Source organism: Callorhinus ursinus, unplaced genomic scaffold (genome assembly GCF_003265705.2).
Source record: "Callorhinus ursinus isolate GAN/ISIS: 27379988/994484 unplaced genomic scaffold, GSC_fseal_2.0 scaffold16, whole genome shotgun sequence".
Taxonomy (NCBI): Eukaryota; Metazoa; Chordata; class Mammalia; order Carnivora; family Otariidae; genus Callorhinus; species Callorhinus ursinus.
The window spans coordinates 29152737-29172851 of NW_027397078.1; the positions used below are offsets into that span (position 1 = coordinate 29152737).

General features: G+C 40.4%; 1 protein-coding gene across 2 annotated transcripts in view; it reads right to left on the reverse strand.

Annotated features, from left to right (window-relative positions):
• Positions 1–20115, reverse strand: part of PPEF1 (protein phosphatase with EF-hand domain 1) — a 112880-nt gene that overhangs the window by 82835 nt on the left and 9930 nt on the right. For both annotated transcript variants that reach the window (XM_073902024.1, XM_073902023.1), the window contains one exon: positions 14092–14256. The gene's annotated coding sequence lies outside the window, so the exon portion shown is untranslated. The remainder of the gene's footprint in view (positions 1–14091; positions 14257–20115) is intronic.

A 20115-nucleotide genomic window follows, 5' to 3' on the forward strand; every position in this document is an offset into this window, starting at 1 on the left:
GGAACACTGGGTGTTATATGCAAACAATGAATCATGGAACACTACATCAAAAACTAATGATGTAATGTATGGTGATTAACATAACATAAAAAAATAAGTATTTGTTGAATGAATTAAATTGCTCTTTAGTTAAGACTTTCTGTCTTGTGTTTCTCTTTATGCTGACAGGTGGAGTCTTAGGTTTGGTTTGTTTTTTAAATAGGAGTTTATTTGATATTTCTTTAAATAAGAAGCTTATATTCAGAACGATAAGGCATTTAAAGACTCTCTGCTTTTGGAATTCTGCTGGCAGAGGCCTCCTGAGGAGGCATCAGGATGAACAAATATTTCATGTAACTTTAAGGGGCCTGCTATCCAGTCAGGAAGAAAGAGAGACACAAGTATGATAGAATTCATTAAAATGAATTCAAATGAACTGGAAAGAGTATGAATCCTGTAGTAGCAAAAGGCTTTAAACAAGGGGGAAAAACATCTATTACCTCAGCTCTTCAAAGCATGATGAGAATAGAGTCTGGCTCAGCTCTGGGACCACAGTTTTCCTTGCTATTTTTGTTTACAGCTATTCTATATCTGCCATCTGCTAGAGTGTGTGACTGGCACAGTGAAACTTGAACTTCACTGGAAAAACAGCTCAAAGCACATGCCCAGTGGACATGAGATGGTCACAAAGCCTGCTCCTTAGGCAGCAAGCAAGAAAAGAACCCTATGAGACTCGCTCATCCACAAACTGTGGCATCCCCGCACAGCAAGGGCGCAATGCAGCATTCTTGTCCCTGGAAAGCATTTTTCTTTAAGATTTTATTTACTTATTTATTTATTTGAGAGAGAGAGAGAGCAGCTGGAGGGGCCAAGGAAAAGGGAGAGAATCTCAAGCAGACTCTGTGTTGAGCGTGGAGCCCAATGTGGGGCTCGATCTCCAGCCCTGAGATCATGACCTGAGCCTGAACCAAGAGTTGGATTCTTAACCGACTGAGCCACCCAGGTGCCCCTGCAAAGCATTTTTTCTTAAACAAGAGGGAAATGAAAGGAAAGCATGAGGCCCAGCCTCCAAACACTGACAGATCTCCTAAACAAAACTATCACTTTCCCTAAATGACAAGAGGTCGTAAGTTGATCATTCTTGGAAACCTCTGGTGTTGCAGTCAGAGAGGCGCAAGAATTAGAGGTCATTCCTTTGACTTTTTATTTACTCATGTACTCACCCACCCAGCAACCCATCCACATGGGATAATAAAAATAAGTTTTGAATTTGCAATCTAGAGACTTCCATTTTGGTTCTGACTCAACCAGATGCCAACCGTGTAACCTTGGGCAGATTGTTTAACCTCCCTGGTCCTCAGTATCCCATATGAACAATTAAAACTTGGAATTATGTGATCTCTAAGATTCTCTCCAGTTATAAAATATTCTAATTTATCATTCTATTGTTTTAAGGCCACAGCTGCAGCCTACCTATTATTGCACATAGCAAAGCTGAAAGTAACCATGCAAGGACAAAATAGGACATGTACCTGTGAACACTCAAATCAGAAGCTTCTTGACAAAGAGGACAAATTCTAAAGGCTACTCAAAGAAAACAAACAAACAAACAAACAAACAAACAAAAAACCCCAATCTGAATCATTCCTGTAGAAAAATCCAAGCCAAGTCAGTAATATCCTTGGCTTTCCCATCAAGGAATTGTAGCAGTTTGCTAGCAAGTGGTCTAGGAACATTAAACACTTCACCCATTACTTCTCTTTTAAATTGCCTAAAGTATGATTACTGTGTATGATCTCTTAACTGACTTGAGGGATAGCCACTAGATGGGGAGAGATGGATGGGGAGACAGACACACATGAGAAGGGGCTAAGGTCCAGAGGTTTCAATGAAGAGCGAGAGATCAGAAAATGGGAAAATAATCATAAAGACTGCAGAGGCAGAGCTGATCCTGGTGGCCACAGGGGCCAGGAAATGGGAGCGAGTAGCTCAAGCAGAGTGAGTAAGGGGATGCTGGGGCTTAGCAGGTCAAGGAACTGAGATACCAGTGCATTTGCAGTTGTTCATGGCTCCAGTGAAGCTGCTCAAGACGATGCCAGGACGTGGTACACAGAGTCTGCGATAGATGGGGAAGGTGGAAGAAGGCAAAAACAAGGAAGAGCTAATAAATGGCACTCCCAAAGGGCAGAACCCTAGGCTGCAGCCACTGCAGACTTGGCAAACGGAGCTCAGGTTGTACAGGACTGGGATACTCTTACCCTTTTATTTTGAAACATTTTCAAACATACGGGGAAAAGTAAGAAGAGCACAGTTGTTAATATTTTGTCACATATTCATTCTCCTACTCTCTCTTGCTCTCTCTCTCTCCACGCATAATAACATCATTTCTTCAGTCTCCTTTATTCTAGAACAATTCCTTAGCCTTTCTTTCTCTTTAACTACACTGAAATTTTCGAAGAGTACAGGCTAGTTATTCAAAATATCCCTCAAATTGGATCTGTCTGCTACTTCCTCGTGATTAGATTCAGGTTATATATTTTGGCAGGGATAAGTGATGCGCCTTAAGTGCGTTACATCGGGCAGCACGTGATGTTCATTTGTCTCATTATTGCTGATATGAACTTAGACTATTTGGTTAAGGTGATATCTGTAGAGGTTGCTTTTGGGCTTGAGCAATGGGAACCTGAGTAAGGTTAAAAGGGCCCACAAGCGACGACAGGGATGAATGCAAACTGGCTCATTCGGCGACCCACCTCAAAATAACCGTAGGCCCCCGCTGACCAATGGGCTACTTACAACCAGGTACAGGTACCAAAAAAGGAAAATTCCATATGTTCCCATATCTCCTCACCTTCCCCCCCCCCCACTTACTACAGCCCCTCATTACTACCTCCTGGCAGACAGTCTCTCCTCTTCTGTCCGGCCCGCGCCGCCCCCTTGTCGCGTAGCCAATAAACCTCTTATCTCCTTTGTTCCGCTTCCGGTGAATTCTCTCACCACCCATGCCCCCCCCCCCCCCCGGCCTCCACCCGATCAGGTGACCTCATACTGTCTACCTAGAATTCTCTACTGTAGACGTATTTGCTTCCTCTTTATAATTAATAAACAATTTGCAGGAACATGCTTTAGGACCGTGTATATATTCTGTTCTCCAAAACATCCATGGATAATTTTTGCCCAAATCAATTCTTTCGATGGTGGTTGCAAAAGAGCGATTTTCTAACTCTTTCTCTCTACATTTATTAGGATTCAGATTTTCAAATGCCCCCGTTTAAAGCCTTCTTTTATTCAACAGGGCAATGGAACAACACAAAGACTACATAAAGCCCATCTTATGGAAGTTTCCATAAGAACTGAAATCCTTCGCTACACCATAGTTCAGGAAAATATGAAGCTTTATCTATACAAGACCAAACTAATAAGCCAAATCAGGAAAACAACAGTTTACAAGTAACTGTGACCTCTCTGCCTTACGAATTTCTGCCAATTTCCTAAAAGAATCATTCTCATGAAGATCTCAATTTTTAAAAACTATTATATTTTTAAGTATGTAAGAAATTTAGCTGTGTAAAAGTACTACTAGCATTTTAAATTATTAAAATATTTTCTCATAGGAAATATGTTCTATTCAACAATTCAGTAATGACCTTTAATCTCCACTCAGAATTAAAAAAATTAAATGTCTTGACTGCAATTCTGTTTTATATCTCCCTTGTTATTAATTACTAATCTGAGTTCTACTGCCACATTCATTCACCCAAGGTCAGATACGATCAGCATTAAATTTTGTCTTTTGCAGCTGCTAAAAAAGATAATGCCATATAAAGCCATAATCATATGAGAAAAGTTTTAGGATTACGGGAAATAACTGGCAATTGCAGCTGAGGTAATGCCCTTTCTTACACTTGGTTGAAATATGTCTCTTTGGAACAGGATTTTCTAACAATTAACAGGATCCAACTAAAAGCTGGCTTCTTTGTGAATTGTCTAGTCAAGGCTGGAAGCTGGAAAAGAGCATTTAAATGGGGGGGGGTGGGACTTCATATCCTGTCAGCAATACTTTCTACCCCCTAAAGGCTCATGATTCTAGAATGGATATCTAAACAGTCCACGGCAGAGTCTCATAATACTGAACATTTCTAAAGCAGAAGTGGATTAGCCACACAGTAGATAAAGAAAAATATGAAGATGCATTTAATGGGTATAAAGAAAAAAAAGGATGTTTCCTTTTTTGGGTGTGTTTCATACAGGCAACAGATGTGTTTGTAGTCAGTCCTGTATAAACCTCAAGGCCAACACATTATCATGTCAAAAAGTGAATGACTAACTAAAAATTATTGTTGAGAGGGATCATAATTTCAGATGAAGAAAGTGGTCTCCTTTTACAAAGAAAAGTACTCTTGGGGTGCCTGGATGGCTCAGGCAGAGGAGCATGGGACTTCTGATCTCAGGGTCACAAGTTCAAGCTCCACATTGGCTAGAGAGATTACTTAAATAAAAAAATAATTTTTAAAAAAAGAAAAAAGAAAAGTACTCATTTAAAATGATTCCTGGGGCACCTGGGTGGCTCAGTCAATTGGTCGATCAACTCTCGATTTTGGCTCAGGTCATGATCTCAGGGTCGTGGGATTGAGCCCCACACCGGGCTCTGTGCTCAGCACAGGGTCTGCTTGTCCCTCTCCCTCTGCTACCCCCTTTCCCTTGCTCACTCTCTAAAATAAATAAAATCTTTTAAAAAATAAGATAAAATATAATGATTCCCTAAGAGTACTCTTACTGTGATGAGCACTGAGTAGTATATAGAATTGTTGAATCACCATATATTGTACACCTGAAACTAATATAACACTGTACGTTAATTATAGTGGAATTAAAAAAAGAAAAGAAAATGATTCTCAATGGATGCCAACAAACCAGGGATATAATATATGATATGGGCCAAAAATAAAGATTTGGCTGCTTTGATATATGGATGATAATTAAAGCCGCGAGAGTAAAGTCACCCAAGGAGAGCATTCGAGTGACAAAATAAAAGGACCAAGAGGAACCCAGAGGAATCCTAATATTTAGAACTCAGGAGAAAGCGGAGCCCTTATGAACAGTTCAGAGACACAAGGGAAACCAGGAGAATGTGCTGTCACTGAAGCCAAGAGCCATGAGTGTTTTAAAGAGGGGTGTGTGCAGAGTGCCAAGTACTACCAGGAAGCCAAGCCAAATAAGAACTGAAAATGGTCCACTGGACTTCAAGGTCATTCAAGAACTCGTCAAAATCATTTTCCACGGGATGGAACAGAGAAAGTAGGAGACAGCAGTGTGAACGTCCCTTTCAGGAGCAAGCTCTGAGAGGGAGGAGAGTAACTGGAGGGAAGAAGACGGCAAGGGAAGGCTTTCTTCCAAAGGCATGGAAAAAACAGTTACAAAGGGCCGTTTTGGACAACAGGAAAGTTCTGAATATGAATCCTATGTTAGGCAGTATTAATCCACCAATGCTAAATTTTTTTCAGAGTGATACAGTATTATAGTTATATAAAAGAATATCCCTCTTTTTAGGACACTCATGCTGAAGTATATGGAGGTTAATATCATACTGTCTACAACTTACTTTCAAATGGAGAGGGAGATAGAGAAGGAGAGAGGGAGAAAGAAAATGGTAAAATGTTAACAAAGTGGTGAATCTCGGCAAAGAGGATGTGGGTGTTCGCTGTATTCCTCTTTCATCTTCTCTCTGTAGGTTTGCCATTTTTAAAAATAAGAAGTTGGGGGTAAAGCAAAGCAGAAGGGCATGAGGAAAAAAATGTATCCAAACCAAAAGAAAAGGAAAAAAGAGGAAAGACACTTGAGCATGTTAGAATGTTAACAGGGTGGAGCACCTGAGTGGCTCAGTCCAAGCAACTGACTCTTTCTTTTTTTATTATTTTTTTATTTGAGAGAGAGAGTACATGAGAGGGGGGAGGGTCAGAGGGAGAAACAGACTCCCTGCTCCTGCCGAGCAGGGAGCCTGATGCGGGACTCGATCCTGGGACTCGAGGATCATGACCTGAGCTGAAGGCAGTCACTTAACCAACTGAGCCACCCAGGCGCCCTGCAACTAACTCTTGATTTGGGCTCAGGTCATGATCTCAGGGCTGTGAGACAGAGCCCTGCATCGAGCCCTACATCGGGCTCCACACTGGGTGGGGAGCCTGTTTAAGATTCTCTCTCTCCCTCTCCCTCTGCCCTTTCTCCCATTCCCCACCCTGCTAGCAGTGCATTCTCTCTCTCTTAAAAAAAAAAAAAAAAAAAAAAAGAATGTTAATGGGGTAACAGCTAAGGGAGCAAGCAAGAGAAGTAGAAGGGAGAAATCAATGTCTCCCATCTCTCCACATGCACTTGCATCTAGAGAGCATTCCGATAGACTTTTGAGTGGCGAGAATTTTAAAGAGCATCTTATCTGATGTCCCATTTCACTGAGGAGGAAAATGAGGGCGATCCCAAGATGACTTGATGGCAATTATAAAGGAAAATCCTCCAACAATAACAAGAATGGCAAGGGCCCCTCTAAAGTTTCAGAAATGTTTTCCAAGAACAACAAAGATAAAGGAAACAATGTCATTCATTGTTTTTCCATGAAGGTCCCAAATTTAATATACAGCATTGTAAAGGACTTAACTTTGGGACAGAGGAGGTGGGGGATCTGGGGCTTAGGGTGGAAGGAGGGCATTTCTCAGGCAGCTGTGAATGGCTTGACCATTAGATTTTTAAACAACTAAATGAACTAGATGTTATTCCAGGAATTAAAGAAATATTTGGTTTACTAACTAGTGAAAATAAAGAACAAATATTTTTTAAAAGAACAATCTCCATTAGAGAAAATTTCCATTTTTCATAGCTTAAAGCATCCAACTCCAAAGCCAAAAGCCTTTGTAGGCTCCTCAGCACTTAGGGAAAATGAATAAATGCATTTCTAAATGGTCTCAAGGGCAGAAATAAAAGAAAATATATCATCGTGTTCTCAAAGTGCTCCATGGGAAAAAAAAAAGCACAATAGATTATTAATTCAAAATACATCAATATAAAATTTTAAGTATTAAAGTGAAGTTCAGGAGAATGAAATTGCAATGTTTAATTTCTATTTTTGGATAAATTCCAATTTTATAAGTCAGGGTACCATATCAAAAAGAGCATGGACTTTGGAATCTGTCAAGGCCAGTTCCAATCCAGGTCAACTAGTACATGACTTCGGGCAGTTCTTTAATCTAAGTCTCAGTTTCTTCATCTAGAAAAGGAGACTAATCAAAGCTTCCACCAAGAGTTTTTTTTTTTTAAGATTTTATTTATTTATTTCAGAGAGAGAGAGAACGCAAGTGGGGGGAGGGAGAGGGACAAACAGACACCCCACTGAATGTGGAACCCCACGACATAGGGTTCGATCTCAGGACCCTGAGATCATGACCTGAGCTGAAACCAAAAGTCGAACATTTAACCAGCTGAGCCACCCAGGTGCCCCAGAGCTTCCTCCAAGAGTTTTGCAGAGAAATAGAAATAATGAATGTAATAGGCACGCAATATAAATGATAGCTATGATTTTTCTCTTCCCTGTTGCATATCACAAAAGAAGCAAAATAACAATAATAATACAACATCAGTGCTACTTCTCTATATGAAAGTAGATAGCCCACAGAAGGGGATAGCCTCCATTTTATACGTAGGCGATTTTTTTTTTTTTCCAAAATGCCATGATGGGGCGCCTAGGTGGCTCCATCAGTTAACCGTCCAACTCTTGGTTTCTGCTCAGGCCATGATCTCAGGGTCCTGGGACTGAGCCCTGCTCTATATTCAATGGGGTGTCTATTTGAGGACTCTCTCTCCCTCTGCCCCTGTTCGCTCACACGTGAGTGCTCTCTCTCTCAAATAAATAAATATATATTTTTTAAATGCCATGATACTCTAGAGGCAGAGTTTTGTACTGGGGCTGAATGACCAAAGTGGGGGGAAAAGCCCTTCACATCAGTCAGACCATGAGAAACAGGGAAGGAGCCCTAACCCCAGCTCTGCCACTTACTAGCTATGCGTTTTTAAGTAAATCACTTTGCCTCTCAAAGCCTCTATTTCCTTGTTTACAAATTGAGAACAATCCTTCACAGCCTGTGAAGGTCAAATGTATATGAAAGGGCCTGTACAACTATAAAAGCACTATGCAAATAAAAGACTTTATGTGAGTAAATTTAATTAAAGTTAGTTTCTAAGAGCAGCAATGTTGAGAGGCACCGTAAAAGGGTGTAATTGTTGACGGCAAAAAAACCCACGACACTATACTCAGAACTCCTTGGGTTCAAATCCCAACTCTGGCAGTGGTTACTAATATGACCTGGACAAGTACTTACCTCACTGAGCATGAGCTTCTTCAAATATACAAAAAAGGAATAATAACACTTTACTCAGGTTTATTGCAAGGATTAAATAAAAAGTATGCAGAATATTTCGAACATTCTCTATAGTTAGTAATCAGGAAATAGTAACTATTATTTTTCTATCAAGAGCTTTCAAAACATTCATAACACTTGACACAGTAAGTTCATGTCTAATCACCTGAATATGGGAATAATCCAAAGTAAGGGAAAAACTACACAAAGAAATTCTTCCAAGTACTGTCTATATTAGTAAAAAAAAAAAAAAAAAAGATTCAGTATTAGAGGAATAATTAAGACTATGATGATCTATCCATTAAGTAAAATGTTTAGTAATGGTTAAAATGCTATTTACAAAGCATTTATAACAACTTGAGAAATGTTTATATAATAATGTCTTAGTGCCAAAAAATTAAGCTACAAGAAATTAATATTTAGGATGATCAGAAATCTATACTATACCAAAAAAAAAAAAATGAAAAAAGAAATTACCAAAATGTTAACAGTTGTTGTCACTGGGTAGTAGAATGATGAATATTATTTCCAACGGCATTTCTATGTTTTACAATATTTCTAAATGAGAAAAAGTTTTTATGGCTAAATGTAAGTAAATAACATTGCTTCAGTTTTCAGGTTTATTAATATGAAATCATAATAAACATTGACATATTCAACAAGAGATAATGGAAGAATAAAAAGAACTAAAGAATAAAAAGAACTATATACTCTGACAAGTATATGCTAATATATTAAATAGCTTAGATGAAATGGGCAAATTCCTAGAAGGACACAAACTACTACAAATGAATCAAGAAGAAATAGAAAATCTGAATAGACCTATAACAAAAGTAGAATACGCAATCAAAAGACTACCCACAAAGAAAGGCCCATACTCAGTTTCACTGATGAATTCTACCAAACATTTAAAGAATACCAATTCTTCACAAACTCTTCTAAAAGGTGGAAGAAAAGAAAGAATTTGCAACTCATTCTACGAGGCTGGTATTACCCTGATCGCAAAACCACACAAACACATCACATGAAAAGAAAACTATAGACCAATATTTCTTATGAATACAGATGCAAAAATCCTAAACAAAACTCTAACAAACTGAATCCAGCAACATATAAAAAATATTATTCCCCACGACCAAGAGGGATTTATCCCAGGAATGCCAAGTTGGTTCAACATCTGAAGTTCAATTAACTCATCATAGAATAAAGGGCAAAACTACATGATCATTTCAAAATGCAGATAAAGCATTTGACAAAATTAAACACCACTTCTTTTTTTTTTTAAGATTTTATTTATTTGAGAGAGAGCGTGCGCGCATGAGTGGGGGGAGGGGCAGAGGGAGCGGGAGAAACAGACTCCCTGATGAGTGGGGAGCCTGACTTGGGGCTAAATCCCAGGACCCTGGGATCATGACCTGAGCCAAAGGCAGATGCCCAACTGACTGGGTCACCCAGGCGCCCCTAAACATCACTTCTTAATAAAAAACAACCAATAAACTAGGAATCAGAATGAACTTCCTCAACCTGATAAAGGGTATCTTAGAAAAAGCCACAGTTAATATCATACTTAAAGACGAAAGACTGAATGTTTTCCCCCTATGATCAGGAACAAGACAAGGATGTGTATTCGTGAATTTCTATTCAACACTAAGAGAGGTTCTAGCCAGGATTACTATGCAAGAAAATGAAAAAAATAAAAGGCATAGAATAGAAAGGCAGAAGTTAAGCTATATGCAGATGACATAGTTTGTAAATAGAAAATCCTAAAGAATCAACCAAAGTCTTGGGATACAAGATCAATATACAGAAATCAATTGTTTTCTATACACTTGCAATGAGCAATCCAAAAATGAAAGTAAGAAAATAATCCCATTTTATAACAGCATTAAAAAGAATGAAAATACTTGGAGTAAATTTAACAAAAGAAGTGTAAAACTTAAGCTTTGAATGCTACAAAACACTGTTGAAAGAAATTAAAGACCTAAACAAATGGGAAGACACTCCATGTTCATGGATCAGACGATTTAACTGTTAAGCTGGCAATACTCCCCCAGTCGGTCTACAGATTCAGTGCAATCCCCAACAACATTCCAGATGGCTTCTTTTGAGAAACTGACAAATTGATCTTAAAATTCATATGGAAATACAAGGGACCCAGAAAGCCAAAACAATCTTGAAAAAGAGAAAGTTGAGGGACTCAGACTTCCAATTTCAAAACTTTCTATAAAATACAGTAATCAAGACAGTGTGGTACTGGCATAAGGATAGACATATAGATCAATGGAATAAAATTCAGAGTCCAGAAATAAACCCTCATTTCTACAGCCAATTGATTTTTGACAAGAGTGCCAAGACCATTCAATGGAGAAAGAATAGTCTTTTCAACAAATGGTACTGGAATGACTGGATATCCACATGCAAAGAATAAATTTGTTCCTCTACCTCATACCGTATATGAAAACTAACTCAAAATGTATCAAAAACCTAAATGTAAGAGCTAAAAATATAAAACTTTTAGAAGAAAACATAGCCATAAACAATCTTGGCTTTGGCAATGGATTCTTTGGCATGATGCCAAAAGCATAAGCAACCAAAGAAAAAATAAATTGGACTTCATCAAAATTAAAAACCTTTCTGCTTCAAAGGACATCATCAAGAAAGTGAGAAGACAGCCCACAGAAAGAAAGAAAACATTTGCAAATCATATATTTGATAAAGAACTTATAACTGGAATATATAAAGAAAATTCTTACAAAAAAATGATATAAAAACAACTAAAAATGGACAGATGATCCAAATAGACATTCTTCCAAAGATCTGCAAATGGCTAATATACACATGACAAGATGTTAAATATCATTAGTCATTAGGGAAATGCAAATGAAAACCCTAATGAACTACCATTTCATACCTGCTAGGATGGGTATAATCAAAAGGACAGACCATAAGAAGTATTGCAAAGGATGTGGAAAAATTATAACCATTATATGCTGTGGGTGGAAATGAAGAATGGCACAGGCACTTGGGAAAACAGTTTGGGAGTTTCTCAAAATGTTAAACATTGAGCTACCATATGACCCAGCAATTCTATTCCTAGGTATATACCCAAGAGCACCAAAAACACATGTTTATTTATTTGTTTGTTTGTTTTAAGGATTTTATTTATTTGACAGAGAGAGATATAATGAGAGCAGGAACACAAGCAGGGGAAGTGGGAGAGGGAGAAGCAGGCTTCCCGTGGAGCAGGGAGCCCAGTGCGGGGCTCGATCCCAGGACCCTGGGATCATGACCTGCGCTGAAGGCAGATGCTTAATGACTGAGCCACCCAGGCACCCCAAAACCATGTGTTTACACTACAACTTGTACACGAATGTTCATAGTAGCATTGTTCACAGTAGTAAAAAGGCAGAAACAACCCAAATGTCTATCAATGAATGAATGGATGAATACGATGTGGCATATTCTGACAATGGAGTATTATTCAGCGATGAAAAGGAATGAAATTCTGATTCTTGCTATGACATGAACTTTGAAAACACTATGCTGAATGAAAGAAGTCAGACAGAGAAGACTCCATGTGGTCTGATTACATTGATAGGAAATGTCCAGAAGAGCCCAAATCTATAGAGACAGAAAGTAGATTAGTGATTGCCTAGGGCTGGGGAGGTAGTGGGTAGGGTAGTCACAACTAATGGTTTGGAGGGGGGATATGAAAAATGTTCTAAAATTGATAGTGGTGATGGTTGTACAGCTCTGTGAATATACTGAAAACCAATGAATTATATCCTTTAAACTGGTGAATTGTGTGGTCTGTGAATTATAGGCTCAATAAAACTGCTCTTTTAAGAGAATGATCCAGGAAAAGAGTTTGGCATTTCCTCAAATAGTTAAACATAGAATTACCATATGACCTGGCAATTTCATTCCGGGGTATATACCCCCAAAGAACTGAGAACAGGAACTCAAGCAAGTACACACACATGCTCATGTTCATAGCAGCACTGTTCCCAGTAGCCAAACAGGTGGAAACAACCCAAATGTCATCAATAGATGAATGGATAAACAAAATGTGGTCTATACATACAATGGAATACTATTCAGCCTTAAAAAGGAATGAAGTATGATAGATGCTACAACATGAATGAACCTCAAAAACATGCTAAGTGAAAGGAGGCAGAGGTTACCCGACATAGCCAGAATCAGTAAATTCACAGAGACAGAATACAACACTAGTGGTTGCCAGGGGCTAGAAGGAGAGGGAAATAGGGAGAAACTGCACAGTAGATAAGGGGGTTTGCTTTGGAGTGATGAAAATGTTTGGAACTAGACTAGAAGGGATGGTTACACAACCTTGTGAAGGTACCAAATGACACTGAAATGTCCCCTTTAAAATGATTAATTTTGTGTTATGTGAATTTCACCTCGGTAAATTAAAAGATAAACCAATCCCAAAATCTAAGGCAACATTTCCATTTACCTGCAACATTTTAAAAGTTGAGAAGTATTTCAAAAAGAGAGAATTTACTTTTGCAAGTTGGGCGTGGCCTTTTTTTTTTTTTTAGTAACCTGAGAAATTTGGCTAAATTTAAAGAACTCTGGATAATCCTAGATATAAAAAGAATATTACTCCCTTTGCTCTCTTATAATAAATTATTACCATGGAATTAGCTCAGTTGGAGCTTTTGAAAGACTTACAGATTTGAAAGAGTTAGTACATCTCCCGTGTCCCTACTGTGGGAGATCAGCTTTGCTAACTCACCAGCACAAGTCAGCTGGGAGGCAGAATAGCATTTGATTCCCAAGAAAAAACATCACATGCTAATTAGTATAGAGTACTCTGCATCCTAAACTGTCCATCTTAAGCCTGAGTAAACTTCCAAAAACAAGACATGGAAAAGAAACTGGGAAAATTATCTATAACCTAGACGCGAAAAGAATGGAGTTTAAGAGCAAATTATTCACATAATCATCCCAGTTTGTTTATTTTTATTTTTATTTGCTTGTGGAGACTATGTCCCTTAAACACTCAAGTGAGTTGCAAACTAGATTTTAGTAGGTATGTGAAAGAACTTCAGTACAAAATAAACAAAGGCAATATTTAAGCCTCTAATTATATGGGGATCGTGGGGGGCATGTCCTCTATGTAGAAACAACACACTTTTCGGGAAGCAGATGATCTTGCGTTTCCCAAATTCCACCCGGAATAGTCTAAAAACGTGGGGCAAATCTCATGAAGTTCTGTGTTGAATAGCTATAAAAAATAATCCAATCACTGAGTTACAAAATCTAATAAAAAGTCAATGCTGCAGCTAAATGCCACATAGGTACGGATATAGCTATTTATAAACATATTGAATAAACAGAGATAAATTTACAGAGGCTTTCTTGTTCCCTGCCACTGAATTTGAAATGGAGATTTTTTGTATTGGTACGTTTTCAGCTGAAATCAAATCAAACATAAGCTCTCTCTTAGATAATACTTTATGGTACCTCGTAAATTCAAAGCTACATCTTCCTAAAGGTAGTTCCCCGTGTTATGCCAATATTCAGCCTTCAATATTCAGCTCAAGTGATGGTGCCTTGTGCCCAAGCGCATGGGGCTGCTGGAGAAGCAAGTAACTGCCCGGGGAAAGGGGAGAGGGCGAATCTGGCTCACTCTCGCTGGGCTCCCCATTCATTCAGGAAGACAGGCACCCCCGCTGGCACTCACCTTTCTCAGATTTCCTGTCTTTCCTTGAAGACGAAGTGCCACAGCCCATGTCTTCTAAATCATGTGTGCTCATGAATTTAACTTCTCATTCCAAAACAGTGTGAAAAGTGCCTCCCTCTATGCTGCGAGGAGCCACTCCTAGCCGATCCACCTCAGTCATAGATCCTGCTGAGGAAGACACGGGAGGCAGGGGGGCGGCGGGGCGGGGGGGGGGGGGGGGGGGAGGAAAGCACCCGTTAACAGCAAGGTATCTGAGGGCTGCTCAGCAGCATTCATTTTATGCTTCTTCGCAACTGCTGTTCAGCATGTGATGCGGAAAATGATCAGGCATAATCTAAGCCGGGTGCATTTTCCAAAACACAGCCGCAGCACCCGAGCAGCTATTATAGATTGCTTTTGCGCTACACATAAATTATATTTTCCCCGTGTTGAGGTCTGATCGAGGTCTGTATAAAATAAAGCATTAAAAATGAAAGGGAAAACGGAAATGTAAGAGCGTACGGTTTTCTAATTGAAATATAGGGACTGGGATCTGAAGGACCTGATCTAATTTAACTGTTTGGGTTGTAAGCACAAAATAATTAAATCTATCTGGGCTTTTAGAAACACAGATTGGAGACGGACTATGAGACAAAACAACATATTTAAACAACTCTGCCAAAACTCAAATCAAAGTGAGTTCCTCAACACTATTTCTCAGAATCAGCTGGAGAGCTTGTTTTAAAAAAGCAGGCTCGAGGCCTCCCCCCAGACTAGGGTGTCACAATCGGAGGGGAGGGAGCCGAGCGCCCTTTTTGTTTGTGTGTGTTCTTTTTTTTTTTTTTTTTTCAGTAAACTCTATGCCCAAAGAGGGCTTGAACTCCACGACCTGTGATCAAGAGTCCAGTCGGCCCTTTTTAAATAAGCCGTCCACGTGTTTCTGAGACACCCTCCCCTCCCGGGTCTATCCTCACGCTCATCAGCCGAAACTGCTAAACTGGATTTTAGTATTCCATCCACCTCGTGGCTTTTTGGGGTGACACTTCCTTTATTTTCTATTGCTCCAAACCAGCCGGATCTAATCGATTTGCACTGCTTGATAGGAACAAAATCAGAGAACAACTGACTTGAGACCCTACCAGGGCTGTTTTTCCATTAGCAGTACACAAAAGCCTCCAAATTTTGACTCAACTAAAGAAAGAGAACAAATAAAACGAGCACAATATTTGAATTACGGAAATATTGTTAAAACAATAATAACCTTAATAAACAGATATTCTGCTCAGACCTAGGCCTGATGCTTTTATGTATGGTATGAATTAAGCCTCCTAAACGTTGGGTTATCTCCAAATTTGACAGGCATTTCTTTCATATCTTTCTTACCTACAACCTGGATAAAAAATGTTAACAAGGTCAGCTCCAAGGGCACAACAGCTCCTGTAGCGTTCCAACGCGGCCCATTCTCCAGGGTTACTGCAGACCCATTACATTCATACTCTGAGCATATTTGTTCAGTTAGGTGCTAAATCCACCCATCGTAACTACCATCTTATTTGCCTATGAGACATCCTGGGAAATTTTGCTAAATATTTTCATGCAGTTAAGATATATACGTTGACACCTTGACTCTCCCAGCCCCCAGAAGAAAGAAAATGAAGAGGAGGAGGAGAACAGAAGGAGGGAAGGAAGGAGGAAATCAGTTTGGCATGACTTTTAATAACAGAATCACCAGAAGTTGAAAGGCAGGAGAGGCCTTTAAATTGCCTAGAATTTACACAAAGTGCAAGGAAGTCAAGCAACTTGCCTAATGTCGTATAGGCAAATGGGTTGTCAAACTTTTTTGCCTATTACCATAGCCCAGGGAGCTTTTAAAACTCCCAGTGCTCAGACAGCACTGCATTAAATGAGAATCTCTGGGGGTTTAAAAAGACGGATGCCTGGGTCCCATCCCCAGAGATTGTGATGTAACCGGTACTGGGTGGGGGTTGGGCATCAAGATTTTTTTAAAACTCCCAGATGATTCTAATGTGCAGCCAAATTTGACAGTCTTTAATAGTGACAATGTTTGAGCAAACCCATGATGACACCTAAGGATCATCACATTTTCCTCTAAATGCTTTGACTCCATCTGTTTGGAACAGAATTTTTCCAAAGGTCATGTCAGGCTTATAAAGCGGTGGTTTCTGGCATCTCTTCTTTTCTCGTTTTTGAAATCTGGGCAGTAATTTACCCATCACCTGCCTTCTCTCTGTACTCAGAAATGTCTTTTTTTTTTTTTTTTAAGATTTTATCCATTTATTTAGAGACAGAGAGAAAGGGGGGGGGAGGAGCAGAGGGAGTGGGAGAGAGAGAATCTCAAGCAGACTGTGCACGGAGCATGGAGCAGACCAGGGCCCCACCTCACAACCCTGAGATCACCACCCGAGGTGAAACCTAGTCAAACGCTCAACCGACTGAGCCACCCAGGCATCCGTATACTCAGAAATGTCTTATAGGTTATGTGTAGCACCTCTGAGGACACATCTGCTGGGTTCCTTCATCACCCTTTGAAGTCCTGGTGACCTTCTCCACGTGCCTAGATCAGTGCTCTTTGACATGAGTATCACAAGACTCACCAGGGGAGGTTATTAAAACATGAAGACCTTCAGGCTTTACCACCAGTACTCAGTCTGGAGGGTCTGGGAATCTGCAATTAGAATGCAGCCTTCAGGGGACTTTGACACAGGCGCTCCCAGATCTCAGGTGGAGAAACACTGCTCTCCGTTATTATCTCCTTTGGGCTTCACTTTCATCTTTATGCTATTTTTCCTACCCCTTTTTGTGAATACAGAAGAGTTGGGCATTGAGTAGGCAACACTGATTCAACAGGAAGAAGTGAGACATTTCAGGCTTGATTTTCTTTTTCCAGAAAAAAAAAAATAAAGCAATATCTCCCCAAAGGCATTTGGTTCTCAGCCACCCCTCAGTTCATTACACAACAAAAAAAAATTCCATATAAAAAATTCACTAGGAACTAAAACGCATCAAACTTGAGTATATTTCTGTTAGACTGTAAGCTCCATGGGTTCTTTCTTTCTAAATACTCTTTGAATCTCTGGCACCTACACAGTACCTTTCACATAGCAGGTGTTTGATAAATGCTAAATGCATTAACGGAGCTTTCTAAGCCAGGATCCTTTGTTTTCCTTTTAAAGATTTTATTTATTTATTTGGGAGAGAGAGAATGAGAGAGAGAGAGAGAGAGCACATGAGCGGGGGAAGGGGGTGAGGGGCAGAGGGAGAGGGAGAAGCAGACTCCCCCCTCTGAGCAGGGAGCCCGACTCGGGGCTCGATCCCAGGATCCTGAGATCATGACCTGAGCCGAAGGCAGACGCTTAAATGACTGAACCACCCAGGCGCCCCAGGCAGGGTATTTTAAAAAATTAATTGCTGGGGTGCCTGGGTGGCTCAGTCGGTTGAGCATCCAACTCTTGATTTCAGCTCAGGTCATGATTTCAGGGTTGTGGGGTCGAGCCCTGTGTCCGGCTCCACGCAGAGTCTGCTGGAGAGATTCTTTCTCTCCCTCTCCCTCCCCCTTTGCCCCACCCCCTGCTCATGCTCACTCACTTGTGCACACACACACTCTCTCTCTCAGATAAATAAATAAATAAAATCTTAAAAAAAAATAATTGCTAAAAGTCAGTATTAGTCCATGACTTGGTGCACAGATACATGCTATTTGATTATACCAAAGCCTTTTATTAAACCAGAAAATGGGTAGTACTTCCTCATTTTTAAAGAAGATTTTAAAATCATGATGGAGAAAAACTGAGAATTGTTCTAGAATTCTTTGGTTATCAGGAAAAGATTTGCTATTGAAAATTTTACATTATGAAATAAGTGTTAAGCAAGTTATTCTTAAACTGTTTTTTTTCCTTCAGGTAACAAGTAAAACAAACAAACCAAGAAGAGCTTGTTTTAATGCTCACCAAAACAAAAGCTGGGTAAGGCCAGGTGCCACTTAATACTCCCACACACTGCCCAAACTACACTGCCATCATCCACTTAAAGGCAGACAGGAAAACAAGTTTTTAAGCAATGTATGTCTCTTTGAGCACATCTCTAGCTGGCTGTAAAGCTGATAAAAATGATTTGGGGATTTTCCATTATTGAGAAAAATCGAAGCTCCTTCCATTTCCAGCCCTCTGTCAGCATTAGAAAAGCACTTAGTGTGCCAAAGAAGTCTCTGGAGAAATGATTCCGTAGGGCCTGAAATGGGTCCTCTAGCTCCAGAGGTGGCGAGTTTCTGCAGTGTTCACGAAGACCCAAGGAGGCCATAATCAGTGACATGTACACTGAAAAGGCGGATTTTGGCAAAAAACAGTTTGAAATTTGCCCGGTGCGGCTGCCCTACTAATATTTACATATCGAGGATGGCTTTAAAGCACAAACATGAAACACTGACTCATCATTGGCACTCACTTATAATCTGAAAGAGAAAAGCCTTCTAAGGCTTCTGCTGGAAGGTTTCACTGTACGTGAGGGCGGGGAGGGGAACTGAAGGGCCGAAGGGTTTGAGGTCCGGCTCTTTTCATCCCAATCACTTTTCATTTCCCAAGGTGAAAATACATGGAAAGAACAAATGATGGCCCTTGGAGCCAACCTAACCTCCGCCATCAAGCACCCTCCAAGGGCTAGCCCAACCTCCCCAAGTTGTTGTTATTCATTCTTTATTTTATTCCAGAGTACATTCTTCCTGAACTCCCACACCTCCACTCAGCTACCTGGACCTTGATTCTGCCTCTGGCGTTCTAGATGTGAATCGTGTGGTTTCCCGTGCTAAAGACTCAGCCTTTCTCAGAGGTGCCGCCTCTTATGAGAAATTCCTACTCTAGCTCTGGCCCTGAGGAACCCAAATCCAAAACCCAAAGTCGTTCAACGGGCACCACACTCCCACCCCTCAAAGTGGGAATTAAGTAGGCCGGCTTCATTCTTCCCCCTTTTGCACTGTGGAGACAGGAGCACGGAGGACAGACACCTCTTCAGGCTCACTGCAGCATTCTCTTTGCTATTCAGCAAAACAGGGGTTCTGTAGCCTGATGTCTGTGGCCTAAGGACAACCAAGGGGCCTAGAGTAGGGTAGAGGAGGCCCTGGCGGACGGTGCTAAAGGGGCCCCTTCCATCACCACCTTTCCTGGAGAACACTGTAGCGTTTCCTTGTTCATATCCTTGTGTCTGGGGGCTTAAATGAAGGGGAAGTCTGTGAGACCGACCCAGTGACTCTTCCCGGGTCTCATCAGATGAAAGGATAAGAAGAGGGAGGAGACCACACTGACCACCAGAAGGTGTCTGAAGGTATCTGTTGTTGTATCAGACAGGATGGTCATCGAGAGGCAGCTTGGCCTGGTGCCAGGTTTTCCACAACATGTTTGTGGAAGAGTAGTTCTCTGTGCTTTATGATTCTAGGAATAGGGCAAAAAAAGGTCCCACAATGGAATAAGTTGAGGAGAAGTAGAATTAAACAGATTTCTTGACTGCAAGATTCCTCAGAGCCTTCAAGATGTTAATATGCATCTCTAACGGGAATCTCTAAGAAAGAGCCAGAGTGTCCACTGTTTCCCAAACAGCCTAGCAGGGGACCCTTTTGAGGTAAAGCATCTCAAGAGCATCTATTGTTCCTAACTGCTTCATGATGGCTCAGTAGAGCCTGGGGTTTAAAGGTCAAACAAACTGGGAGTATCAGGCTGGCTCAAGTCAGTAGAGCATGTGACTCTTGATCTCAGGGTGGTGCGTTCAAGCCGCACGTTGGGTGTGGAGCCTACTTAAATAAAAATTCATTAGTTAATTAACTAATTAACATTAATTCCACTGCACCTCAGTTTTCTCTTAATAGGAATAATAACGCCCACCTTCCAGGCTTTGTACTGAGGACTACTGAGGAGCTCAGGGGTGGAAAAAAACAGCTTGAACAAAAAGCAATTCTTCTTAGCTGAATGAGTCAGGAGGGGCCATGCATGGGTGGGTGCCCACCCTGTACAAGTGCTGAAACGAGCCTATGTTTGCTCA